Source organism: Callithrix jacchus, chromosome 10, assembly GCF_049354715.1.
Source record: "Callithrix jacchus isolate 240 chromosome 10, calJac240_pri, whole genome shotgun sequence".
In the NCBI taxonomy this organism is placed as follows: Eukaryota; Metazoa; Chordata; class Mammalia; order Primates; family Cebidae; genus Callithrix; species Callithrix jacchus.
In genome coordinates, this window is record NC_133511.1 from 92,645,394 (window position 1) to 92,669,813 (window position 24,420).

Here is a 24,420-nt window from a genome sequence, read left to right on the forward strand (position 1 = left end):
AAGGAAGCCAATCCTTTTTAAGTTTTTCCTATATGGAATAGTATTCTCAATATTAGATCATGAGCATATCAAGTGGTATCACCACTGCCTTAATGATCCCTATTAATTGAAAATATTTCCTAGCTAGCTTTATAATAAATAGTATCACTTACTCCTTGACCACAGGGTATTTATGGTAACTCACTCCAAATAACATTGCATGTGAAAAAAGAGACCAAGAATTACCCTATGCAAAAAGCAGACAGTAAGAGGGTTTGGAAGCCCACCAAGAGGCAATAATCTTGTCTTTGTCCAAGAGAAGCCAAGATTTTACCACAGGGCTGAAGTCTGGGTGGCCCTTTGGTTTTCCAGTCTACATCAGAGGCAAAAAAAAAAAAATGACTTTATGATAATTAGCTTCCACAACATGCTTTCAAGGGAGGCATTTATTAGACCCATGTTATAGGTGGAGAAACTATAGACATGGGGAAGTTATTTTGCTCACCAAGGCCACCCAAAGTGTCAGGGATAAAAACAAGGTTAAGAACCGAAACTATGGGTAATATGAGCCTCAACATGAGCCATGAGACATTTTCTGTGATGAATGTTTATAATGCTAGTGAAAACGTCTATGTTAAAAGTAAAGAGTAGGAAAGCACAGAAAGCTCTAGGAAAATATTTTGTTATTGATTATAATTTGCTACAATTTAAACTTATTTATTTGACATAAATACTTTTCACAAAAATCATTGCTTGAATTGTCTTTTATTGTTATAATACCTGGACACATTATTTAACCTCTCTGTACCTCAGTTAAACACCTATGAAAAACTGGGATAATGATAGAAATTTGTGAGGATGAAATGGAATAAGATCTGTAGGAAACTTCAGCAGGGTCTGGCATGTGGTAAGCATTATGCAAGTATTAGTTATTATTTTCTACACAGATAATGCAATGCATCCTCTCAATCATGACACAAGTTTGTCTTTGGCAGGAGCCATGGGTTTCCCTCTCCTTCTGTTCTCCACAATGCTTAGTGGTGCTCAACTCAGAGTAGACTTAAAAAATGATTTCCTGTCTGAATCCCAAAGGCCAACCTCTGTGTAACTCAATTTCCTTCCCAAGTTTCAAATACTGCGCAGCTGTACCCTTCTTTCCCAGAATATTTACCACTATGTACATGAATTTCTTAGTTCCTAAGAAGATTTTTTTCTTTTTCTTTTCTTTCTTTCTTTTTTTTCTTTTTCTTTTTCTTTTTCTTTTTTTCTTTTTTTTTTTTTTGATACAGAGCCTTGCTCTGTCGCCCAGGCTGGAGTGCAGTGGCACTATCTCAGCTGACTGCAACCTCTGCCTCCCAGATTCAAGCCATTCTTGTGCCTCAGCCTGCCGAGTCACTAGGATTACAGGAGTGTGCAACCACACCCAGCATTTTTTTGTGTGTGTATATTTTTAGTAGAAATGGGGTTCATCCATATTGGCCTGGCTGGTCTCGAATTCCTGACCTCAGGTGATCCATCTGCCTCAACCTCCCAAAACGTTGGGATTACAGGCATGAGCCACTGCGCCTGGCTCTAAAAAGATTTTTTTCTAAATTATCATGATTTTCTCATATTTTATACTCTTCAAAGTCATTACACAAACATCAACTCACTTAAATTTTTTAGCAATTGGTTGAAAGAGGCAGAATTTTAATGTGTCCTTTTTATGGTTGGGGAAGCTGAGACCCTCTGAAGTAAAGAGTAAAGAGTTCCATCAGGGTCATACTGATTAATAGTAGTAACAGTCATAACCACTAACGTTTTTGAAGACTCTTCACATTTTTGAAGACTCATGTGAAGACCAAATGAAATTACTGATATTTTGTCATTTAACCTATCAGGAAAGGTAATTTAATATTGTTGAACCTAAACACTAAATGCCCTATGTAAGTTAATCTTTCATACTAAGCCTATAGGGTAAAAATCTTTATTTTATCCCTTAGGAAAATGAAGACTTAAAAGTGAAGACATTTGCCCAAGGTCAAAGAGGGGAGCCAGGATTCAAACCCAGGCCAGTATGATTCTAAAACCCAAACTGGCAACAATTCTACCATATGGCTTCTCTAGTGTATAGCTAGGAAATGTCAGAGTTTGCACTGTTGCTCAGCTCACTGACTGTTGATGCAACATTTTTAGTATTTAAAACTCGGCATTTTTATACTCACGCTCATATGAACCACATAAAAGAGAAAAGATTATCCCCATATTAAAGATGAGACAGTTGAGGCTCAGAAAGTTTTAATGCCTTAGTCAAAGTCACAAGGTTAATAAGTGGTGGGACTGGGATTCAAACCAGGGCTACACAACATCAAAGTTTGTGCTCTTGACCACTATTATCAGTGGTTCCCAAATCACCCAGGAATCTTTTAAAACATCCTAACTTCAGGTGACCAATTAAATCACAACCTTTTGAGGTGGAACATGGGTATTCATAGTTTCTAAAACTCTCCAGGTGATCCCATTGTGCAGACAAGCTTGGGAACCACTGTACTTCATTCCTCCCCACCCGGTCTACCACCTTTTCTCCCATATCAAACCAACCGGCTTATGACTTCTGGCCTTCAGGTCTCTGCCCCACAGTAGTGTTCTTAATCATGCTTTATATAGAATGAATGCCTATTTCCCAGACACATTCTTCAGAAAGCCAATAGCAGGAACAAAACCAGCCCCAGAAATGGAGACAATCACACTGTCTCTTCATTGAGAACAATCAGCTGCAACTGAGGCTGAAATAGAAAATGTTTCATCAAGGGAGGCCCTCAGCTCTCCTAGGTATTTAGCTTTTGGTCTTAGTAAGTACCCCGAACTGAGACAGCTGAGCTGCGCTGGAGTCTGGATGGAGAGCAAGGAGGGAGGCGCTGGCCAGTCTGGCCAAGTGGGACAGCCCTCTGCTCTCACCATTATTCACATTCGTCATGTTGGGGTCAGGGCTGCGCTACTGAACATAAACTGGGAGGCCTGCATTCCCTCCAACTGTGTCCAGTCACCACCAGTTCAGAATATTTCATCTTTACAAACTTTGCTTATTTTAAAAAATGTTTCTTTGATTCCTGCAAGCCAAACCCATGGAAAAATAACGGAAACCAAATGCCAGGGAAATAGAGCCAAAGCAAACACATGTGAGCTCTGAAATAACAGGAGATATTGTGGTCATGTCTGACCTTCTGAACTATGGTATGGGTTGAAGCAAAAACAGCTCTTGCTGCTGCTTAAGAGGTGTGTGTAATCGTTTATTTGTAATGTGGAAGAGCTTGGATTTAGAGAGATCGCCATTTAAAATGGTAGGGACTTGGCCACAGGGCCAGAAAGAATATCATTTTGAGGAAAGACTTTTTCTTATAAATGGCCACCCTTCACCTCCAATGATCAACATTAACTCAGAATCATCTGATTTTTATTTTTTGAATGATGAATGTCTGATAATGGGACCTCCAGAGCTTCTATAAATGTTTCTCTTCTAATTATACCAATATTTTGGTGCAGTCTAATATAGAAGCAGGAATGAAGTTCACTTATTTATTTCAGCAGCCTGCAAGAGACAAATGTAGAAGGGCCCAGATGAAAATGTTAAATGATGTTCCAGGATGAAAAAGGAAAACAGAGAAGACTCCTGGTTTTCACACTAACCAGTTCAGTCCCCAGCAATATGGCAGCGTCAGACCTGCTGGGGGCCTGCCAACAGTTACATTCCTGTAAAAGCCAGTAGCTGCATTTTTGGGCACACAAAACAAGTCACCAGGAGAAATTTGCTCCATGTTAACATTACCAAGAAAAGACCACAAGCTACAGAGTTTATGCAAATGATGACTTGTTCTCATAAAAGAAATCCTTGTATTAACACTGCCAGGTTTGCCTAAGATAAAACACTCATTTTCATTAACATGAAAACATGTTTTTCAGATAATATTCTCTTCCTTTAGTTACATCATTAGATGCAGAGTTGGAAGGTACAGTTTTCTCCCTGAAGGAGGAAAGAAATACATTGCAAAAAAAGCTTTATTATAATTATTGTGAAGGAAAATAACCTATACATGAAGTCATAGCAATTACCCAGAAGCATTTACTGTGTGTTCAGTCACAATAAAGCTTCACTGCTCTCTATGTACTAATATATTTAGTCCTCACAAACAGTGATTGCTATTATTGTCCAAAAGTTTTGTTTTTATTTTAATGAACTCACTTATCAATCATTTCAGCTGTTCTCTCATTTATGAATTTTTTAAAACCCTCAAAATAAAAATAATTTCTTTGCATTTTTTTTTGGGGGGGGAGGAAGGCAGGAAGGAAGGGAATAAGGATGGTAGGGAGGAAGGAAGGGATGAAGGAAGGAAGGAAGGGAGGAAGCGGGGAGGGAGGGAGGGAGGGAGGGAGGGAGGGAAGGGAAGAAAGGAAATCAAGCAATGAAAGAGACATTGCCAACCTGGATCTAGAGGTTTACAAGTTGATTTCTTTTTTTTTGAGAGAAGGAAAGAAAAAAAAGAATAAGTAAAGGAGAGGAAGAAAGAGGAAGAGAAAGAGGGAGAGTAAATGGAAATATTGCTTTATTTTGAAAAAAATTGGGTATTAATAATGGCCAATCAATGTTTCATTTAAACTTATGGGTAGGTGTGATGTGGTATTGACAAGAATGTAATATTTTGTGTATTTGAAGTGGAGAGCTCTATAAATATTTATTAAGTTTACTTGTTCCGGATCTGAGTTCGAGTCCTTGATATCCTTATTAATTTACTGTCTCATTGTGTCTAAGTCTCTATGTATCTAGGTGTTAGGATTGTTAGCTCTTGTTGTTGCATTGATACTTTTACCACTATATCTTTGTTGCTTTAAAATCTATTTTATCCGATACAAGAATTGCGACTCCTGCTATTTATTATTATTTATTTTTGCTCTCCATTTGGTTGGGAAATCTTTCTCCATCCCTTTGTTTTGAGTCTTTGTGTATCCTTGCATGTGAAACAGGTCTGGATGTCACATGCCGTTGGGTTTTGGTTGTGTCTTTTGATTGGGAATTTAGTCAATTTAAATTTAGGGTTACTGCCATTTGATGTTGACTGGCTGTTTTATCCATTTGTTGGTGTAAATTCTTCTTTATGTTGGTGCTCTTTACTTTTTGGTGTATTTTTAGAAAGGCTAATACTGGTTGTTTCTTTCTGTGTGTAATGCTTCTTTCAGAAGCTCTTGTAAAGCAGGCCTGGTGGTAATAAAATCTCTGAGTTCTTGCTTGTTCATAAAAGATTTTATTTTTCCTTCAGTTGTGAAGCTTAGTTTGGCTGGATATGAAATTCTGGGCTGAAGGTTCTGTTCTTTGAGGATGTTGAATATTGGCCTCCACTCTCTTCTGGCCTGTAGAGTTTCTGCCGAGAGATCTGCTGCAAGTCTGATAGGCTTGCCTTTGTGGGTAATCTGACCTTTCTCTCTGGCTGCCCTTAGTATCCTCTCCTTCGTTTCAACCCTGGTGAATCTAACGATTATGTGCCTTGGGGTTGCTCTTCTTAAGGAATATCTTTGTGGTGTTCTCTGTATTACCTGGGGTTGAATGTTGACCTACTTTGCTAGTTTAGGAAAATTTTCCTGAATAATATCCTGAAGGGTATTTTCCAGCTTGGATTCATTCTCTCCGTCGCATTCAGGTACACCTATCAAACGTAAATTTGGTCTTTTCACATAGTCCCACATTTCTTGGAGACTTTGCTCATTCCTTTTTATCCTTTTTTCTCTAATCTTTTCTTCACGTTTTATTTCATTAAGTTGGACTTTGACCTCTGATATCCCTTTTTCTGCTTGAACAATTCGAGTGTTTAAACCTGTGCATACTTCTCGGAGTTCCTGTATTGTATTCTTCAGTTCCATTAATTCACTCATACTCCTCTCTAAGTTGTCTATTCTCAATAGGATTTCATCAAACCTTTTTTCAAAGTTCCTAGTTTCTTTACGTTGGGCTACAACATGTTCTTTTAACTCACCAAAGTTTGTTATTATCCATTCCTTGAAGAGTGATTCTGTCATCAGGAGGCGCTCGTTCTCCATCAAGCCTTGTTCCATTGTTGATGTGGAACTGTGATCATCTTTAGAGGGAGAGGCGTTCTGACTTTGAGTATTCTCAGCTTTTTTACGCTGGTTTCTTCCCGTCATTGTAAATTTATCCTCCTGTCGTCTTTGAAATTACCAACTTTCAGATTAGGTCTCTTGAGTGGACGTCCAGGTTGTTAGTTCCCAGGGCCAGAGCAGCGGCGTTAAAACTGATGGTGCTTTTCTGCCCAGGATTCTCCTGTCTGGCTTCCTTCTTGTTTCCGTAGTAGGCGACTCTGCCTTCCCGGGGCTCCAAACCTCGGTCAGAAGGGGAACCGGTCCCGTTTACTCTGCGCCGAGGGCTGCCGCGTCGAGGTGCCGGCGGAACCGCTGCGCCGACCACGAGAGTCGCGCTGGCGACTCCTGTGTTTCCACCACTGGGGGATCTTCTGCTTCGTGAGCGACCAGACTTTGTCTGAAAGTGTGGCGTCCTCTAGTTCTCCGCGCCTTCCCTGAGAGCTGCAATCCCGGGATGTTAGCGATTGGCCATCTTGGATCGTTCGCATTTTTTTCTATGAGGTTTAAATATTCAATTTTTATGTTTAGATTTATAAATTATCTGTAACTTATTTTGGGTTAAATTCTGAGATAGCAATCTAATTTATTTTTTTCCCACTGGAGAATCAATTTTTCCCAATCTCGCTTATTCCCACTACCTCCATCCTTTCCACGTTGGTAATGCCACATTTTTGTATGTCAAGTTTACATATCTGTGCAGGTTATCTTCTGAGCTCTGTTCCTTCTATTCCTGTTATGATATCCACAATCTTAATTACTATGGCTTTGTAATAAGTTTATATTTGGTAGGAGAATTCCGATACCCTTACCCCTCCATTTTATCTCTCTTCTTTTTGATATTAACCTTTGCACTTTTATATCGATTTTAGGATCACTTGATTAAGTTCTAAGAAAAACCCTATTGAGCTTTTTGTCATAATCTGCAAGGCAATTTGGAGGTGGAACTGGTATCTACTTGATACTAAATCATCACATTTAACAAACATAGTATGTTCCTTCATTTCTTTGGGTTTTCTTAAAAATTTTTGAGAAAAATTTCTAAAAATACAATTTAGCCATAAAAGTCTTATATATTATTTCACACATATTCTCAAATGTACTAATTTTTATGCTAATATGATGATATATTTTATAAGATTTTTTCTAATTGTTTTATGAAAATTCAAATAAAGTTTGTATATTAATAACTTATCCAGAAATCTTGCTGAGCTTTATTGGTTCTAATAGTTTATAGAAGTTCTTGGGTTTTTTATTGCGATTACATGTGAATAATGATAGTTTTTTTTTTCTTCTTATTTTTTACTTTCTTTTTCCCATTGACATAAGGAATCTTTGTTTTGTTCCTTGTTTTAGAGAAAAGATTTTAACATTTCATTCTTAAAGATGACTGCTGTACCACAAAAGGAATAAAATCATGTCCTTTACAGCAACATAGATGGATCTGGAGGTCATAATCCTAAGTGAATTAATGCAGGAACAGAAAATGAAATACCCTATGTTCTCATTTATAAGGAGGCGCTAACCATTGACCACACATAGACATCAACATGGAAACAGCAGACCCTGTGGACTACCAGAGGTGGGAGGGAGGAAGCATGGAATGGGTCAAAAACTACCTATTGGGTACTATGCTCACTACCTGGGTACAATATGCCCATGTAGCAAACCTGCACATGTATCCTTGTGTCTAAAATAAAAGTTGAAGAAAAAAAGAAAATGTAAAAGTAAAAAAAAACCATTTGCTGTACGTTTTTAGTAGATATCTTTCATTTAGAAGGATTCCTTTTATTCCTGCTTTGCGAGAGTTTGGTTAAGAGGGTTTTCTAATCTTGAATAGGTATTGAGTTTTATCAAATGCATTGAGATAATCATATGGCTCTTCTCCTTTAATCTTTTTAACATAAATCTATCTGTGCATTCCTATGATGAATTTAATTTTAATATACATATTAAGTTTCTGATCTTTTGTTTAGTTATACATATACATTCATAAGTAAGGTTGATTTGCAATCTCCATTTTTTTTATACTCGTCTGAATTGGGGAATATTCCTTTGTTTTCTATTCTTCAGTTAAATTGACACCAACATGAGATTATCTGTTCCTTGAACGCTCAGCCAAACTCATCTGGGCCTATGTGGGGAGCAAGAGTAAGCTTTTTAACAGTTGCTTCCATTTCTTTAATGGTTAAGGCTGTACTCCTGCTTCAATTTCTTCTTGAGGTAGTTTTGATAAATCATATTTTCCTTGGACATTGATCATTTCCATCTTTTCAAATTTATTGGTGTCATATTATCTTCTTTTTCATCTGTATGGCATCTGCAGTTATGACCCCTTTTTTGTTTCTAATATTGTTTGTCAATGCTGATGTTTTTTTCAAAAAGTTTTGCTAAATGTTGGTCTATTAGTTTTTTTTCAAAGATTCAATTAGAGTGACACTGCCTTTGTTCCATCCACATTCCCTAGGGCTCTTTTATTCCTCTTCCAGATTCAGGGTGGCTTCCCTTCCCATGGCCAGCCCCTAAAACTTTTTTTTCAGAAGACTGTCCTCAGGCCATTAGAGCCACTTTGCCTACTTATACAGGGACACCAAAGTGTCTAGGAATTCACATCCACTCCAGATAGCCCTTAGCCAATAACTAACAGCTGTGGGAGTATAGAAGCCCCGAGAGAAAGAACTCTGAGTGTACTTCACACTGCAGAAACCCATTGTGGGATCAGACTGGAGCTGTTCTCCCTGAAAGCTGGCCTGAAGTGGTACACTTGCCTACTTTCTTTTTCCCTGGCCAGTTTTCACTGCTCCCTCTCTAGGGAGCTTTTCCTTCACGGGTCAAGTACACATTCGTCTTCCTCTCAGAGTCTGCTTCCAAAGAAACCAAGAAGACAGCACTTTTGTTTTGTCTGATTCTTTAAATTGTATTTTGTTTACTAAGACTGTGTCATTAATGCATCTCTTACTTTTCACAGTTTTTTTTTTTTCTTCCTACTATTCCTGGGACACTTAATTTCCTTGGGTTAGATGGTTAGCTCCTTAATTCAAAATCTCTTTTTCTATATAATTATCTAAGACTGTAAATTTTACTCTAAGCATTGCTTTAGCTACATCACACAAGTTTTTGGGTTTTGTGATTTTTTTTGTTTTTTTGAGATTGAGTCTCTGTCGCCAAGGCTGGAATGCAGTGATGCGATCTCAGCTTGCTGCAACCTCCACCTCCCAGGCTCAAAGGATTCTCCTGCCTCAGCCTCCCAAGTGGCACTACAGGCATGTGCCATCACACCCAGCTAATGTTTTGTATTTTTAGTAGAGACAGGGCGTCACCATGTCGGCCAGGCTGGTCTCTAACTCCTGATCTCAAGTGATCCACCCACCTTGGCCTCCCAAAGTGCTGGAATTACAGGTGTGAACCACGTGCCTGGCACCATCCCACAAATTTTAATGTGTTTCATTTTATTATTTTTAAAGTATAAATATCTCCTTATTTTCATAAATTTTTCCCTTTGTGATAATCACTAGTACTGGTCATTGACCTGTCCAGTTCTCCTCTTTCTGGCCAGGTGTCCATCCTCTTGAAGTCAGCTATGCCAATGAGCATGCTTTGGTCAATGGAATAGGAGTGGAAGTGATGTGTGTTCATTCCACCACTGCAACTGCCAATATACCAGGTGATGGAGTCTCCATTAGCTTGGGTCCCAACATAAGAAAATGTGGAAGGGAGCTCCCAGCTGACTTAGGTTGGAAATGTACCATGAGTGGGAAATAAACCTTCATGTTTTAAAATATTAAGGTATTTTCAGTTTTTGTATTATTGCAGCATAACATACAATTCCAAATGCTGCATTGACCAAATAGTCTTTAGAAATATCTTTTTAATTTTCAAATGTATAAAGTAATTTCAAGTGTCTCAAGTTTATATTTTATTAGATGTTGGTCAGAGGATAAGTCATATATGTTACTGAGTCTTTGGTATTTGATGAGATTTTCTTTATGGCCTAGCAAGCAATCAGTTGTTGGGTTTTCCATGTGTAGACTAGATTAAGCTAGTTAATTTGGTTATTCAGATATTTAACATACCTATTGTTTTATAATTTTTTTCTCCATCAATCACTAAGAGAGTTTTTTTTTTTTTTTTTTTTGAGACAGAGTCTCACTCTATCGCCAGGCTGGAGTGCAGTGGTGCGATCCCAGCTCACTGCAACTTTCGTTTTCCGGGTTCAAGCAATTATCCTCCCTCAGCCTCCTGAGTAGCTGGGACTACAGGCACGCACAACCACACCCGGCTAATTTTTTGTACTTTTAGTAGAGACGGGTTTCACCATGTTGGCGAGGATGCTCTCGATCTCTTGACCTCATGATCCACCCACCTCGGCCTCCTAAAGTGCTGGGATTACAGGCGTGAGCCACCATGCCTGGTCAAGAGATGTTTTTTATAACTCACTGTCTATAGGTTTTTAAATTTCTCTTCACTTGATTGATTTCTGCTTTAAATATATTTCAGGTCATATACAAGTACATGCAAGTGGTGAACTGCCTTAGACAAGTAAAATAATCTTTGTCTTAAAATCTATTTCTCAGAGTTGCTTCTGTAAGATACTCCAAAGTTATCACTTCCTGGGACATCACTGGCCTTAGCCACCTTTCATATTAACTCCCCAGCTGGGGAAATGTGACATGTGGTTCTAGGACTGCACACATGGTTTAAATTCAAGCCCCAAACCCCTGTGATGTAGGCCTCTCTTCCTTGTCATCTTCCTGTATGGATGGTAGATTGTTTTCTAGAACCCTGTAGTAAAGACATAACCCTTCTCCATGACTGGTCTAAGTTTCAACCTTTCACCGCAGGAGGCCCGCAGCCTCATCTCCCTTTGACACTTGTAGCCACAGCATCAGCTCAACTCACACCCTTTCTCCGTTAGTTTTATGCCCTCTTGTTCTTTTTTTTTTTTCCCTGTCTCTGGGAATTTCACTTATCTTACTAGTACTTTTTTAAAATGAATTTTACAATAGGAGGGGTTGAGATTACCTGATCCCAGCAGACCTAGAAGTTGTCTTAATTATATTTTATTTTTATTTTTTACTTAATTAATTATTTGAGAGTGTCACTCTGTCACCCAGACTACAGTATCATGGCATAATCTCAGCTCATTGCAACCTCTGCCTCCTGGGTTCAAGCGATTCTCCTGCCTCAGCCTCCTGAATAGATGGAACTACAGGCATGCACTGCCACACCAGGCTATTTTTTGTATTTTTAGTAGAGATGGGGTTTTGCTATCTTGGCCAGGCTGGTCTCAAAATCCTGATCTCCAGTGATCCCCCTGCCTCAGAATCCCAAAATGATGGGATTACGGCCATGAGCCACCACACCCAGCCTTAATTATTTTTATAACTGCATGTCTCTAATGCTTTTGCCTTTCTGAGCAGAGACCAGGGGGCTGAAAGCAACATTAGTGACAGGATGGAGAAAAGAGCATAGTGTTCCCGTTCTTTGGAAGATACTCTTTTTAGTCCACTGACTCTGAGATCACCATAATATCCTCATTTAAAAAAAATCTCTTAGGTTTCTTTTTTACCCTGTTCCCCTATTTTTCTTTTGGGGAAATAACCAAGGAGAGGAATTTCAGGGAGCTTAGAAGGAAAATCATAAAAGGAATCACTGATGATAATAACAACACTAATAGTAAAAGCTGACATTTACTTATTAACAGTTAAATATGTGAGGCCCTGAGCAAAGTACCGGAAACCTGAAAACCCTGTGAGAAACTGAATCTTTAGAAATGTTAAACAGTTTACTGGGGTTCACACACCTAGAGGTAGTAGAGATCCCAACCTCAGTGATCCAAAGTCAGAACCTGCACTGTCTGACACCCTCCCTCAAACATTCCAGTTTGAATGTTTCAGTTCCTATTATTTACTTACTACCTTCCAATACCCACATCCAACAATATCTACTTTGTCATTTCATCTCTTCCCTTAGAACATGGCAGTGGAATATTATGCAAATATAGATTTCTGGAGGATAACTCCTGACTATGCTGCAAGAGCCAGCTGAAATGATACCTCCTCCAGGCAGCTTTCATGGATGCCTACAGGCTGGTTAGGTGCCCTCCCCAAGGTTCCTAGAAGCACATTTAGATTTCAGTTTCTGCTAGTCTATGAGCTTCCTGAGGGTAGAGACAGTCTCTCATTCCTCTTTGTATCTCAAGCACATAGCACAGAGCTCAGCACAAGGGGGGTACTTAATAAACATTTGATGAATGAATAAAGGGAAATTGTCTTTCCTAAGGTACAGGGCCTCGACTAAACACATTTTAAAGAATGAAGATATTTCCTTATTCATCTTAAAAATATAAATTTATTCTACTTGTGCTCTAAAAACATGCAACAATCTCTCTGGAGATTCATATTTTTCTGATTGATGTATAAGTCTGTTTCAAAATTGCTAAGGCGTCATAGGATAAGTGTGATTGCACATAGGGTCCTGTGACCTTTCTCAGCTCAGCACTTTCTGGACCTGCAGAGGTCTGTTGCCTCATGGCTCCAGTCTAACTACGTGTATTTCATCCAGTTATAAGGAATGTTTTGTTTTGTCCTGTGCCCAAGCACTGCTCTCCCTGTTGTGATAGCATGGCCACCAGATGTTGCCTCCTCTGTGGGTGGCCACCCTGGGAAACTCTATGAATTTTTGCAAACTGATGTGTTTATCCTGAAAGCAGCATTTTGGCATCTTTTTATTCCCTCTGTCCCTCCAAAAAACTTTCATAGGAATGCCCTTTAAGAAAAATGTGACAAATCTAGGCACAGAAACAATTCCACCTGTTCAAGGCTGACACTGTAGAGCCTTGGTCATTAAAGGTAATGAACCCATCTTGCCTTCTCAGCACAGAGATATCTCAGTCACCCAGCTCCCATGGAGTCATGCCATGTTTCCTACACCAAAGAGTTGATGAAACTATTCCTCTCCTGAAAAAAGAAAAACCACATACACTCAGGAACACAGTTCTTTTTAATTTGCCCCAGATGGGATTTGTTAATATTCCTCCTCCCATTTCATAATAAATCCTTATAATTAAATAACAAATTCTTGTTATTCTTTTACATGCAGAAGCCAGAAGAAGGTTTTCTCAGCATAGAAAACTGGGAGAGGTGAGAGCTGAGAGAACAGGGAAGAGCAAGGTGGTAGTTTTTTCACACTTAGATGAGTAGGAAGGTCACATTCCAAGTGGACAAAGCAGAGCTTGTCTAAGGAATCTCACTAATCCTAGGTTTCTGCTCTTTGGAGAGAATAAAAGGCCACAGGGGCTTCAGTAAGACAGATCTTGGTTTGAACCCTGTCTCTGCATCCTAGCAGTTGTGTGATGATTAGCAAATTATCTAACCTCTCTGTCAGGTTCTAACTGAGATATGAGGGAAGTTGGTGGGCAAGTGGCAGGTAGCTGGAAAACCACTTGAGGAAATGCAAACAGTTTTGACATGGCTTTACTCTCTCTCTCTGGGCGCAAATGAGCCTGGGCACAAGCTGTATGTACAGTGTCAGCAGGGTAGTTATACATTTTACAGATAATAGTGGTTCTGAGCCAAGCAGGAGCTCACATAGGTGATCACCTAATGCACCTCACGTGGTGTGGTTACATAATGTGCAGAGTTGTGCACCTGCACTCCAAATCCGCTGAGTCATGCTGCACCAGAAGGCCACCTCAGCCTACTCCTGACTAAAGCACAACCATTTCCCTTATAAACTTCAGTTTGCTGTAAAATGAGAATAATTCTTCCTACATGGCAGGATTGTTGTAAACATTAAATGAGAAATCTGTTAAGCCCTGGACACAGTACCCGGAACATAGCAAGTAGCTATAATTAATAATTGCATGTAATAAGAGCTGTTATTATTGTTGTTTATAGAGACTAGTACTATATAATGAGGGAGATGCATGATGCAAACTTGTATTGAGGACACACAGACCAAAACACTTTTTCATCCATGATCTTAACACGGTATCTATCCTCCCTCACTATAAAGCCATTCTGTAAGGGTCATCTGGAAACACATGTTTGACAGGATTAAGGGATTATGACAATGAGGTAGACAGATAAAGCAAGAGCTATCTTACACATTATGAAGCATTTGTTAAGGGGAGAAAACCCATTAACAACCAAGGTCCCATTGCATAAAGTCAGCTGCTGACAGAATCAGACAGAGGAAAGAGAAGTGTTGATAAGGAAAGAGGAAATGTATAGTCTAAGGAATAGATGATACTGCAAGAGAGAATCCCTGGAGATCAGATCACCCATAGAGCATAAAATAGGAAGGATGGAAAGGTTCTAAAAGAGGGATAGGAAAGGAGGACCAAAGTCCAACTTTGCCAGTTTCATAATTTTGCATTAGGTAAGGACTAAAGAAGAAACAAATATTTTTTAAATTGATGCCATTTTAAAGATTCCTATTGAATGATCTGGTTGTGTGAAAATTCATGAGTAATCATGAATCTTTATCCTCCATTTAATTTAAGACTTAAGTCAGGCTGGGTGTAATAAAGAAATACAGGAAATGGTAAACCCCTGTAATCAAGCAGGGTAAAGTCCTTATGAGCAGTGACTATTTTACTTCACCCTGGTTCAGGCAATTTCTGGCAGTGCAGCTTTGGACCTTGCCCCAGGTTTATTCCTCAGCTCAGGAGTTAAAGGCTACGCTGCTGCATGGGGAATTGCCAAAGGCAGAGAAAACCCCAAGTCCTGGGCCTGAACAAGTCATTATCCAGCAATATGCATTAAGTGTCCACAGTCTATTCAAGACAAAAGACTTGCTCCAAGTCAATAAAACCGGGCTAATGGACAAAAGCCACAGGGAGACAACTCTAAATTCAATAACAGAAAAGATTTCTCACACTTAGAGCTGTTCAAAGGTTAGAATATAAAGTAGTAAGATCCCCATCACCCACTGTATTTTAAGCAGAGTCTGGCTTGTAGAAATTCAAATATTAAAGAGGAAACGAGACTCAATGAGTTTAAAGTTCACTTCCAATCTTCTAGTCCTATAAAGGAGAAGGTATGACCTCCACCTATAATGAACTTACAGTTTCACCAAGATAAGACAAATTGTGAACATAATAGCAGATCCAAAGCAACATAAAATGAGCCAAATTAATGGTTCAAAAACTGCATAACAATTCCAAAATGCAGCACTCTAGAGAATATTCAAGAAAAACCTGAAATTTTTAATCCCTTTGCATAAGTAATAATTGCTTCCTGGTAATAAGAGAAATATGAAGAATACAGATTATTTAGAGCCAGAGGAATTGGTAGACAGACTCTCATTCTGTCCCATTTTGTTCCTGCATAAATGTAGTACAGAACGTGATGCCTGACAATGAAAAATAACCTCAAATAGGCTGGGTATGGTGGCTCATGCCTGTAACCCCAGCACTTTGGGAGGCCAAGGAGGGTGGATTACTTGAGGTCATGAGTTTGAGACCAGCATGGCCAACATGGCAAAACGCTGTCTCTACTAAAAATACAAAAATTAGCCGGGTGTGGTGGCATACACCTGTAATCCCAGCTACTCAGGAGGCTGAGGCATGAGAATCTCTTGAACTGGGAGCCAGAAGCTGCAGTGAGTGAGCCAAGATGTCACCATTGCACAACAGCCTGGGCAACAGAGCAAGAGGGGAAGGAAGAGAAAGAGGGAAGGGAGGGGAGGGGAGGGAAGGGAAGGGAGGGGAAGGAAAGGTAAGGGAGGGGAGATGGGAGAGGAGCGGAGGGGAGGAAAAGGAAGGGAAAGAAAGGGAGGGGAGATGGGGAGGGGAGGGGGAGAATGAAGTGGGGGAGGGGAGGGGAGAAGGGAATGAGAAAAGAAGGGAAGAGAAGGGAAGGGGAGGGGAGGGGAGGGGAGGAGGGGTAGGCTGAGGCAAGGTGAGATGAGGCAGCTCAAATAAACAGTTGCTTTGCAATCTCATGAGAAAAACCAGATCTGCCTGAAGTGTTAATTCAGAAGACGGAATCTGTGACCTCATGATTTTTCATGTGCTTTGCAATCATTATTTATTCATTCTTCATTTCCGACAGATTGGAGGATTGGATCATAAAATGTATTCCTCATCCTACTAACATCCTGCATCGGCTTGAAACAGGAAACGCAAGACATAAAAATTATTTAAGGCCTTGCTACTCAGTGTGGTCCAAAGACCAGCCACACTGGATCACCTGGGAATGGTTTAGCAATGCTGAATCTCAGCTCTTCTATCCACCGACCTCACTCCCAGACCTACTGAATCAGAATCTGCATTTTGACAAGAACTCCAGTGATTTCCATGTACACTAAAATGTGAGAAGTCCTAAACTGGGTGACAATGATTCTGCTGCCCGCCTCCAGATCTTCCCCACCTGATATGGGTTGGATGCTTGTCCCCTCCAGATCACATGTTGAAATGTGGCCTCCAATGTTGGAGGTGGGCCTAGTGGGAGATGGTTGAGTCATGGAGGTGGATGCCTCATGAATGACTTGCTGCTGCTGTCCTTGCAGTAATGAGTGAGTTTTCTATGAGTTCACAAGAGAGCTGGTTTAGCACCCAGTGTTGGCTTACCCAGTCTTGGATATTCCTTTACGGCAGCATAAAGGGACTTATACACCACTTGAAAGCTTTAAGAAGAAACAGCCTCTGGAAAACAAAAAGAGGAGAAAATTGCTTGGTCTATAATCATTGATGGAATCATTGATCAATCAGTTTGTCTTGTTCTAGAAAATTTCCTATTGCTAACATGGTACAGCCATTCTTTACATGGGCTAGTAGAACCTCTGGCTTGTTCTGACCCAAGTCAGCTGATTAATCTTGGATAGTTTTCAGACTTCAGGGGAAGGAGAGGAAAGCCTTAAACAAGTGCATTGACACACACAAAAAAGGCAGCTGTTTTTCATAAACTGCATTGAACAAGCCTAGCAGGGCTTCATTCATCCTTTATAACCTTCAATCTCCTGCCTTTGTCAACAGAGAGAAATCCTTTCCTGCTGGGATGACTTTGGAGACACCAATAGCTGCAGTGCAAGCTAGAGCTTGAATGTGGTAGTAAAAGAGAGCTTATCAAAACTCCACGTATAAGAAATATACAAAACGAATATAAAGTATTTCCAAAACTACTTCCTGAATTCAAAAAGGCCATTGTCTGTAGGAAACACCATAGATTTAATAACAGTTTTTCAGGAGGGGTAGTCAATCCTTCTTTAAATGAGACACAGACACGTTCCTGTTTTTAAAAAGTTACATTGAGGAGGGCAGGGTTTATGGGAGAATATCTTAGAATCAAGGAAACTTGACAGATCAGCGCTTGACAATTTCATTGGCCAGTTTTGCTAACGAACATTAGCAATTAAGTTTTTACATTGATTCTTGCAAATGTATATAAAAAATGATGTTTACTGTTTTTTGGCAAGCATTTGTTGTACTGCAGAATGAAAACACAACCTGAAGGGCCATAAGGAGATATATCAAGACTCCACTTCTCCAAATACACTTGGTTTGAAAATCAGATAAATCTAGGAGCTTTGTGCTCCCGCAAAACATTGTCTTTCACGATCTGGGGCATGAGTCTAAACTCTTAATGTCCCATATTTGATGAGGGATGCCCACCAGACCATGAGTGTATACATGTGGAGTACACGGGATAGGGTATTGGTTAGAATCAGAGAGAAAAACTGAGGCCCCAAAGGGGGACAAATGTTGTCTCCAAAATACACAATGTGTCAATGACATTCTGATTCCCTAAAATACAAGTCCAGTTGTTTCTTTTTAAAGATGGAGTCTCATTCTGTCACCCAGGCTGCAGTGCAGTGATGCGATCTTGGCTCACTGCAATCTCCACCTTCCAGGTTCAAGCGATTCTACTGCCTTGGCCTCCCAAGGAGCTGGGATTGCAGGGGCACACCACCACGCCCAGCTAATTTTTGTATTTTTAGTAGAGACAAGGTTTCACCAGCTTGGCTAAGCTGGTCTCAAACTCCTGACCCAAAGTAATCCACCTGCCTCAGCCTCCCAAAGTTCTGGGATTACAAATATGCACCACCACCCAGCCTAAGTTCAGTATCTTTCATTCTATCCTACCTCCTCCTTCAGACCATCCTGAGGTCCTCTGATGTAACAGTCAAGCTCTTTTAAATGAGTAAGATTCCTCTCACTCCAGCTCTAGCATAAGGAAAACATACCAGTTAAGAACTTCAGAAGGTGCCAATAGGACATCTAAAGCCAACGTTTGACAATGTACGTCCCCCATCCTGTCTGGATACAAAAATCCTCTAACAGCATTGCCATGTGCCACAGAATTTACAATGGATTATTCTTGCTAGTGGAAAATTACTTTTTTCCTATGGCCTTCTGGGAAGTTGTGTTTTCTACTTTCTTTTTCTTGCTGTTAAATTGATTCTACATATACATTAGGAATTTCCACAGGCCAAATTTATCATAAATTTAAAAGGAAGAATCCTGTGGGTTAATGGGTGGGAAAATCTGTGTCACAAGGAACTGTGGTCATACTTGCTTTTATAGACCTTTCTCTGAATTTTCTAAAAAATCTATGTGGATATTTATAAGATGCAAGTTTTTTAAAGAATTAATTCCTCATAGAAGCTTCAAGTTTTCAAGAATAAGCATCACTGGCTTATTCTTCCCCTGAATGCTAAAGCTCCCTCTAGTGACCAAGAACATACACCAACTACAGGTACGACAGTAAACGTGATCTAAAGCCTCTTGCTTTTAGATAATGCCTTGAAGTTTCAATAACATTTTCACATACATCTGATCATTTAAAACAAAGCCTCATGAAGTGTGGAAATATGGTTTCCTCCATTGAAAAGGTAGGTAAACTGAAGCTGAAATGGGACCAAGACTTGTGCAAGGTCACATGGCTGGTAACCAGGAAACTAGAGCTGAAGATCAGATCTGCTGATTCCTAGGCCCTGTTGTCTGTTGCACTGCCTCATATTCTATAAAAATTACATAAAGTCATTGTCACAGTCCATTTTCTATGGCTTATAGCAGAATAACTGAAATTGGGTAATTTATTTTAAAAAAGAATTTATTTCTTACAGTTATGAAGGCTAAAAAGTCCAAGTTTGAGGGGCCATATCTGGTGAGAGCCTTCTTACTGGTGGGGACTCTCTGCAGAGTCCCAGGGTGGCACAGGGCATCACATGACAGGGAGGGCTGAGAGGGCTAGCTCCAGTCTCTATTCATCTTCTTATAAAGCCACCAGTCCCACTCCCATGATAACCCATTAACCCACTAATTCATTAATCTATGAATGGATTAATCCATTCATGATGGCAGAGCCCTCATGATCCAATCACCTTTTAATGACCCTATCTCACAAAATTGCCACATCAGGGATCAAAGTTCAAAGGAGTTTTGGAGGAGATATTCACACCATAGCAATTATCCATGAATATTCTCATAAATGCTACTATCCTTTCTACCTTCATGAAATCACTTTCAAGGAATTTGTAGAAGTGATTCTTGACTTTTAAGGGATCCCTTTAGAAATTAGACGAGAGTTATGAGGCCATACTTACAAATGTTTGCATACGATATCAGGAAATCTATGAACCACATTGAAGGGCGTCCACTGATCCTCCAGGACTCCAAGGACCCCAAGTTAAGAACTCATCAACATCTACTGGTTACAATCTTGAGATCTCAAGAACCTAACGAAGATGAACTTTGTAGCCTTCTTTCCCTTAATTATGGTGTTTTCCATGCTTACCCAGTTCTCCCTTCAGCTCATTATTCAGAGTATGTTCAAAGAATGAACAAATCAGTGTATATTTACAAACATTTAAGAAAAAGTCAGTGGATATTGCCATCAAGGAAGGCATTCTAGCATTCCCACAGGCATGCCTAGGATTAGTAGCAAATTGAGATGTTTCTAGGAAAGTAGCAATTTGAAAGCCTTTTTCCAAATGTAGGAGCATACCACAGCCTCACTGGCTAGCTCTGTGAAGAGCCTAAACAAGCAACACAGTGAATATAGGAAGGGCTTATTTCAGTGAACAAAATCTAGCACTGACTCTAAATTCTTAGCTCTTTTCATCCTGGCATTTTCAATAGCTTTGGAAAAGCAGGAATGAACAGTTACTAATTCACTAATTAACAGGAGTCTCTTCCAGGTAAGTTCCATGAGGGTAGGGAGCATGTCTGTATTGTTCATTCAAATTCTGGACACCCAACACCACCCCTGGCACTAGCGCACACTCAACAAATATTTAGTGAATGAATATGTGAATGGTCCTCATTGAGTCAGCCCTCTGGGAACCTGCTCATTTCCCTCTAATTAATCAATGACCTCTGGTTATCTGGGATGTTCCCCTAGAACCCTACAGACAACCTCAGTTTCTGGATACTGGGCCACTCTGATAAAAAGTTCTGTTCTTTTTACTCAGTGATCCATTCCTGCAGTCTAGATTGGGTAACAAACCAACCTAAGCAATAATAATAGCTTCCTACCTTAAACCTCCCAGAAACGGTATTACAGTTTTAAAGTGATATTTTTAAATTTGAGTAAAAATGCAAGATTCTAATGACTAGAAGAACATCTCTGTATCAAGGCAGACTTCTAATGGTTTCTCTGAGTTAGGAAATTTCTTTTGGATCTTCTTAGGCACTGTCTACTCATCATGCCTTTCCATGTATCTGAGCTTCTATCATACAACTTTCCTGAGTTTCTCATAGACTCTGCCCACCTAGTGAAATGTCACCTCAAAAATGTCCTCTCCAGCTCCCTTGGTTGGCAACTCTCACTTGTTTCCATAGCAGAGTTCATACCTTTATGACTGTACTATGATGCTGTCAGTGATTATACATATATATTTTCCCCCATATTGCAGTAAATCCAACAAGAGGAGCAGGAGCTACTGAATTCAAGAATGAACTATACCTCTCATTCTCCAGTTTATTTTGTTTATCTTGATTGCAAATTCAATTTTCCATTTTGGTTCTGGCAGATCCAATTTTGTTTAGCAGTTACTGGCAATTGGGCTATGAAGGCACAGGGGTTTCTCAAAGAAAAACTGAGGTCTAAGTCACTGCAAAGCTGTGCTTTTAGGTGCAGTTGGGTCTTCACCACCACTCACCAGACTTTTCACCCATAGTGCTTCTCTTTTCACAATCCTGTTGGTTATCTTATTTAAATCAAAATTTCCCAAATTTTAGGAGTTTTGAGTTCCACCTTCAGGATTTTTGCCATATTAAAGTAGCACCTGAACTAATATTTACTGAATAGCTTTATCTCAACTTTTAAACATCACTTTTGCTTTGTAAGTACTGTAACATCCATGAAATATTAATTTTGACATGCCACTTTTCACAAATATACATTACACAAAAACTATTAAAATGAAAAAAATGCATTAAAATCTCGTAACTGTTAAGTTAAAAACAACTTTTCCCGGGTAGCCACGAAAATCACCTCCAAGTATTATCCACGGCAGACCTGCTCCACTTTGTGAAATACTCTTTAAAGCCCCCACTACTGCCGCGCGCGGTGGCTCAAGCCTGTAATCCCAGCACTTTGGGAGGCCGAGGCGGATGGATCACGAGGTCGAGATCGAGACCATCCTGGTCAACATGGTGAAACCCCGTCTCTATTAAAAATACAAAAAATTAGCTGGGCATGGTGGCACGTGCTTGTAATGCCAGCTACTCAGGAGGCTGAGGCAGGAGAATTGCCTGAACCCAGGAGGTGGAGGTTGCGGTGAGCCGAGATCGCGCAGAGCTGAAATTGCACTCTAGCCTGGGTAACAAGAGCAAAACTCCGTCTCAAAAAAAAAAAAATTCAAAAGTTAGCTGGGCGTGGTGGCGCACGCCTGTGGTCTCAGCTACTCGGGAGGCTGAGGCAGGAGAATGGCTTGAACCCTCAGGAGGCAGAGATTGCAGGAAGCCGAGATTGCACCACTGCACTCCAGCCTGGCGCCTGACTGGGAGCAAGACAGAGCAAGACTCAGTCTCAGAAAAAAAAAAAACCTCTACTACTCACCTCATGCCTCCTACCCAACCTATTCCTCATTCTCAGCAGACCACCCCATTTTCTTGAAAAAGACAGTCCCATCAGACTTGAATTCCCTCAATTTGCTTCTCGCCATATCTTCCTACTCCATACACAGACCTGAAAGCATTCCTTCATCTGGTTCTCATCCTTGCATCTTCTTGCTCTGCTCTGAGAAAAGTAGTTGCCCTTCTTTCTGTTCAAGAAATGTCCCCTTGCTTGTATTATGAAGCTTATCCCAATGGACTGCCTTAAGGACCTTATTCCATCAAATAACTTCTCCCTTGCTTGTAGTTATCTTAATTATTTTGAATTGTGAAATATTATGCATAGAAAAGAATATAAACATATTTGTTCAAATTAAATAATAAAGAAAATGTAAGCACCCGTATACCCATCACCCAGGTTAAGAGAGCACTATTGATACCTTCAAACACACTTGTGCAACTCCTTGTTGTATCTCTCCCTCTCTCACCCAAGTGGAAACTGGCCATTCTTTATAGTTTTACTACCTGTATATGTAGACTTGAGCAGTGTGTCATTTAGTTTTGCTTAGTTTTAAATTTTATGTAAATTGAATCATAGTGATTATACTCTGACTCCTTTTTTTCTCTCAATCTTATGCTTCAGAGTTTTATCCACGTGGGTGTATGTAGCGGTAGTTTCTTTATTTTCACTTCTGTGGAGTATTTCATTTCATGACTGATCAACAAGGTTCTTTCATCTGTAGAATATTCCATTACATGACTAATCCATGATGTATTTATTATGTTGCTATTGTTGGATATTTGAGCTGTTTTCAGCTTTTAGTTATTATAAGAAATACTATTATTTATGACATTCCTGTATTGTGTCCTGATGCATATGAAGATTTCTCTAGGGAGGTGGCTTTCAAAATGTTTCGATCGCAACTCACAATAAGAAACACATTTTACAACACAGCCAAAGGATAAACAGAACAATATAAGACTTGGCTATTAGCAACCGAAAGATTAACAAAACACTGCAGCAATGCATTCTGATATTTTCTGTTTCTTCATTGTTCTGTTTAACTCTGTCATATCCTGTTCTAATTCATTTTTTTCAATGCTGGTTCACTCACCAGCGTGACCTGACCCCAATTAAGAAAAATTAGAAAATGCCGTAGGACATATACGTAGGAGTGACATTGCTGGGTTGTGAAGCACATGTATATTTTAACTCTTCAATGGAATGATAAATCATGTTCCAATGGCACACTCTCCATTTATACTACCACCAACAGAAAATGTAAGTTACATTGTTCAATGGACTTGCTAACTTTTTAACATTTTCCCAGTTGTTGTTATTACATGGTATTTTGTTGTGGTTTTAATTTACATTTGCACAGTAATAAAGAGATAGAGCATATTTTCCTATGCTATGGGCCATCTGTGTTTCCTCATCCATGAAATGCCTATTTATATTTTGACTATTTTCCTATTAGGGTATCCACATCTTACATATTCATAGAAGTCCTAAATATTTTCTGGGTACTATTCTTTGGAAATAAGTTGAAATATCATCTCTCCCACCTCATGGCTTGCCTTTTGATTTCATTGTGTTTCTTAATGAACTGCAGTTATGTAACATGATCAAACTATCAATCTTTTTCTCTATGATTTGCATTTTTTTCCTTGTTTAATGTCTAAGGCCTCTTTCTGCATCAAAAGATTATATTCTACTACCTAGTGTTCTAAAAGCTCTAAGCTTATGCTTTCACATTTAAATCTCTTATCCACCAAAAAGTGAATTTTATGTATGGTGCAAGGTTGAGATATTTATTTTATTAATATACATGGACCATCCCAGCACCTTTTATTTAATGGTTCATCTTTTGTTTGGTGATCTGCAGTGACTTCATCATGACTAAAGCCTGCCTGCCTGAGTGGGTTTGCTTCTAGATCCTCTATTCTGACCCATAAATCCAGCTGTCTACCTCTGGGGCAATACAATGTCTTCATCATTATAGCTGTCTGATGAGACTTAAATCTTGGTAAAGCAATACCCCCTATCCCTTGTTTTTCTTCACAAGTTTCTGGTCTGTTGCTGATTTCTGACTCTTTTTTTCTTCCATATACATTTTAAAATCACCATTTCAATTTTCTCACAAACCCATTTGGATTCTTAGAATCACATTGAATCTATGGGTGAATCTAGAGATGCTAGGCATCTTATAACACTGAGTTTTCTACTCAAGACTATGGTATCTATATATAAAATTCATATAATTTAGATTATTTAGTCCAATTAACAATTTAATAATTTTCACTGTGTTCAT

General features: G+C 39.4%; 1 protein-coding gene across 1 annotated transcript in view; it reads right to left on the minus strand.

The window, feature by feature from the left end:
* CCDC34 (coiled-coil domain containing 34) overlaps positions 1 to 24,420 on the minus strand; it is a 109,363-nt gene that overhangs the window by 24,531 nt on the left and 60,412 nt on the right. The window contains exons 8-9 of the mRNA XM_078340776.1: positions 16,679 to 16,753; positions 12,915 to 13,061 (exon numbers count right to left, since the gene is read on the minus strand). The gene's annotated coding sequence lies outside the window, so the exon portion shown is untranslated. The remainder of the gene's footprint in view (positions 1 to 12,914; positions 13,062 to 16,678; positions 16,754 to 24,420) is intronic.